The sequence below is a fragment of the Phodopus roborovskii genome, unplaced genomic scaffold (assembly GCF_943737965.1).
Source record: "Phodopus roborovskii unplaced genomic scaffold, PHOROB, whole genome shotgun sequence".
Lineage (NCBI taxonomy): Eukaryota > Metazoa > Chordata > Mammalia > Rodentia > Cricetidae > Phodopus > Phodopus roborovskii.
Genome location: NW_026125281.1, coordinates 23,172,501 through 23,177,500, shown reverse-complemented (window position 1 = coordinate 23,177,500; position 5,000 = coordinate 23,172,501).

Below are 5,000 nucleotides of genomic sequence, written 5' to 3'. Positions count from 1 at the left end.
ATGATTTCGAGTTTTTGTACTTGATGTACATAACAAATTATGGTTCTTTAACCTCTTTTAGATGTGCTGTGTGTGACATTTGAAATGTTTAAGTTTTCTGCCGTGAACCATGACCATGCCTAACAGAAGTCTCTAAAAGGTTGACAGAGCCCCACAATGATGACTCCACCAGGACTGTGATAACAGCATTCAGCTGAAAACACCACCTAAAGATGAGCTTTGAACTACAAGCCGCTTAGGACAATTTTGAGGTGGCTAGCTGAGATGATCCAGCCTCACAGACTATTCTAGCCAAGACTTCATATAAAGCCTTGCACTTTCCCATTACACAGAGATGGGAACACATTTTACAGTTAGATTTCCCAGGACTTGATTGTTATCCTATTTTTTTTTCATGGTCCCCTAAAGATGTCATTGTCCCCAGACAGCAGGCAGTAATTTTAAGAACATGACACCCATGTCCCTAAGAGGTGGGGTGGACAGTTTTTGGTTGTTCACTGGATGATGGATATTTGTCATTGTTTAGGGGGGGTTGGTTACAAGTTGTTATTGGTAATGGTGAGGAAAAAAAACTAAACAAAAGAAATTAGATTCAGGGTTCTTGTTCTAAAAAGAAAAAGGGAGGATATAGAAATGAAAGAATGAACAGGGTAGATTATTGAATCTACTTTTAAAGGAAGAAAGCAACCACTAGTGTTAAATATTTTTCATTGGGCCGGGCTGTGGTGGCGCACGCCTTTAATCCCAGCACTCAAGAGGCAGAGGCAGGCAGATCTCCCTAAGTTTGAGGTCAGCCTGGTCTATAGAGCTAGTTCCAGGACAGGCTCCAAAGCAATACTGAGAAACCCTGTCTCAAAAACACCCCCAAAATATATTTTTCATTGGTATGGATTTTTATATATTGATATAAAATTGAGGTTATTTTTCTTATGTGGATATATGTTTCTACTGTTGTTTAAGATATTTCTATATGTTGATACAAATTTGAGGTTATTTTTGTTAAAACATACTATACACACATTTCTACTCTTGTTCAAGGTATTATACCTGTGCAGTTCATTTAACAATGTAATGCAAATTGTTAGTCCTTGAAAGTTATTATTTATAAACTATTTAGGATAAGGAAGAAATGGGGGTAAATAATTAATCACTTATTACAATTAAACTTGTAGTCATGTTTTCAAGATCACAGAGATATAGTTTAGATAGACAGGTCATCTTCAAACACTTCAGAGAGCTACAGGATATGGTACTTATGATGTTTTAATGACATAAGGTTCTTTTTTTTTTTAAATGACAATGATACATGTCTGCTCCTGGCAGCACTAATCTACTTCAGAGAAGATAATGGGCATTTTTTTGGCAGGGTTTGGGGGTGCGGTGGGGGGGTGTTGAGACAGGGTTTCTCTGTGTAACTTTGGAGCCTGTCCTAGAACTCGCTCTGTAGACCAGGCTGGCCTTGAACTCACGAAGATCCGCCCACCTGTGTCTCCTGAGTGCTGGGATTAAAGGCATGTGCCATTGATGCCCGGCTTGATGATGGGTATTGAAAAAACTCCATATGGAGTTTATTTTCTTTGTGGCAAAGGTTAGCCACTGGGCAAAAAAGTGCCCTTGCCTTGACTGCTGACAGTGTGCTGTCCAATTAGACAAACAGAACATCGAAGAGAGTGACTGCCAAACTTACCAAGACAAGGTGGGACAGTCCTTCAAATGTCCTGCTTCACAGAAGAGTCTGTCAGATATTTATCATTATGTGATTGGTGTCTCACAAAAAATAAAAGCCCAGAGACAGATATTGGGGTTCAAACTAAAGATCAGAAAAACAAAGCAGCCAAGCCACCAGGGAGTTCTCACCTCTACCAAGGCTGGGACCAAAGTGGGTCAATCCTGTCCTCAGTGTGACTGCAATGCTCTCCACCAAACCTCATACTGCCCGGAGCTCTGCCTTATATTCCTCTCTAGTGCTGGGATCAAAGGTGTGTGAGCTGTTTCTCTTTTAGACTAATGTACTCTCATGTAGCCCAGAGTGGCCTTGAACTCACAGAGATCCATCTGCCTCTGTCTCCAGAGTGCTGGGATTAAAGGTGTGGCCACCTTTGCCTGTCCTCTATGGCTAGCTGGTGGCTAAGGTGTGTGGCTAACTAGTAGCCTAGCTCTACACTCTGATCTTCAGGCAGGAAATAAGAGACAAAGGCAGGAGACAGACGATGAGGGAGGAGGGGAAAGGAACAAGGAGGGGCCGGGGGAGGGATACTTGGCTGGAGGATGGCCTCCTTATGGAGAGGACTAAGACATGGCCCTTAGGTAAACGACAGTTTATAAAGGGAAAAAGAGAAATACCATGTTAGGATGTGTGTCGTGGTTTAATAAGGGTCAGGATAAACAAATAGGCTGAATATATGTTTATTCAGGGAGAAATAACTTACAACATAGACAGATGAACACCAGCAGGTTCCACTGGATGCTCTCCTTTCTGCATCCCATCAGCAAGAGAGTGCTCCCAGGCTCCTCCTGAGACCTAGTTCCACAGGTCACTTCTGCCCCTGGTTCCACTCCTCAATGGGCATGGTCAGTGCCACAGAAGCAGAGAAAGTAAATATCTCACTACAATTTCCCTTTTAGCCTAAGAAAAGATTTAGGCTTTATACAAAACTATATACAAAACAGTGAATAACAAGTATGCTCTAAGAAAAGGAAAATCGAGAACATACAAACTTAAGACCTACATATCTAGTCCTAGGGTGAAGGCATAGTGGAGATTTATTTACATGTATACAATGTTCTGCCTGCACACCAGAAGAGGGTACCAGATCTCATTACGTGGTTACTAGTGGAGTTTACAATAGAGTTGCCCTAAGCTGGAAAGCTTAAGTCTAGTACCTAATATATCTAACTAGGAAGAGAGAATAATAGTTGTGAAAGTTTAATCTTCAACCTCATCAAGACCTGAGAAGGAAAATAATGATATTAGGGTAGACAGGAAGTGTGGATGGACAACTTCCAAAAGGTGCAGCAAGGACAGAAACAGCAGGCTACCTGGACAGTCACACAAGCTCTCACAGCAACGTTGGTACACCCAGTTTTGGCTAAGGTCTAGAGTACTTGACAGACCACAAAAGCAGGGAGGTAGAAAGGTTGTCTTACCCTGACTTGGAAGATTCAGCAGTCTTCTATGTTTGTCTCCTGTAAGCATGTCCAAATCAGTGGTCAAGGTGGGGGCAGTTCTTTGCCCAAGAGGCCATAGCTGAAGCAAGTATGGACTCCAGAAGGAACAACAACAGTGTCCAACATATTTTCGGGAAAGTGCACGGTGCTGTCAGGAGCAACAGTGTCTCATGTCAATGGAGTACTAATATTAAAACGTTTAAATATCATGTTCTGCAGGTCTATGAAGTGATTGAAGATTAAGCACCTATGTCTGACTAATCTCATAGGTGTAGGAAACATGGGTGAAGATAATCTGTAAAACTCAGGAATTTAGCTAAAAAACTGATTGAAACTTCCTTGAGTAAAGCAGGGACAAATACCTAAGCAATGTGTGTGTGTGTGTGTGTGTGTGTGTGTGTGTGTGTGTGTGTGTGTGTGTGTGTGTAGTTAATGGTACATAATGCTTCATTATTTTAAGTTTCTTTTACAATTAGGGAGACTGTATTAGCTACCGAGTACTAGCAAAATGTAATTTCACCTAACATGTAAAATTCAAAGGAGTAATTGTATTAAAGGTAACCAATTCATATAGCACGGTGAATAAAAGACCCAGAGACAGATATTGGGGTTCAGGCTTCAAGCTGAAGATCAGAGAAGCAAAGCAGCCGGCCACTAGCTCTTACCTCTACCTCAGCTCAGACCAAAGGGGTGATCCTCAGACAGCTCCCAAGTTCACTGCTCCTCAGACTCACTCAGACCACTATGCTCTCCTCAACATTGATAGAGACTAACTCTCAGACTGAATGCCTCTACCTTTTATACCTCTCAAATCCTGCTATTAAAGGAGTGAGCTCTGATATACTCTCCTGTAGCCCAGAGTGGTCTTGGACTCAGAGATCCATCTACCTCTTAATCCTGAGTCCTGGGATTAAAGGTGTGTACCACCACTGCCTGATCTCTATAACCCGAGGCTGGCTTTGCTTTCTGAATCCTCAGGAAAGCTTTAATAAATCACAAATAATATACTACCACAGACTCATTTCCATTTAATTCACCAAACAGCGACTGAGGATAGGCGATGACCCTCTGGTACATGTGGGCAGTCTCTGCTCTCGGAGGAGCTGTTGATGAGCAAAGGTACACACACAGTTGCTGTAAGTGGGATATGCTTGGTGCGATGTTAGTGGTAGTGTGTATGGAGTGATAGTATCCAGAAAAGTCTGAGAAGGCTTCATGTGATAATGGACTGAAGTGAAGAAGGAATAAAGTTTAGTTGGAAGAAGGCACGAGAAAGGCAAGTTTGGCTGAGCTCTTGAGTAAGACTGTTGTTATTGTTTGTGTACAGAGTGCTCAAGAAGGTGGATTTAATTGGAATGAATGTGTCATGGCCAAGTGTGACAAAGAGAGAATGTAGGCGTGTTTATGACCTTTCTCTGATGCTGAGGAGCCAGGACTTTCCCTGGGATTTTTTTATTAATCGATGGAGACTCACTTTTTAGCCTAAACTGGCCTCAAACTCACGCCTCTCCTGCCTCTGCTTCCTAAATGGTGAGATTACAGGTGTGTACACCATGCCTGGCTTGAATTTTTTTTTTTTTGACACAGGGTTTTTGTATTTAGCCTTGGCTGTCCTGAAACTCCCTTTGTAGACCAGGCTGGTTTCAAACTCACAGAGATCCACCTGCCTCTGCCTTCTGAGCTGGGAATTACAGGCGTATACCACTACTACCCAGCTGAAAAAAAAATTGAGGTGAGATTTGGCTACATATCCTAGGGCTCAAATTAGAGATCCTCCTGCCTCAGACTCTCAAGTGTTGGTATCACAGCTAGCATAACAACATTATAGACAG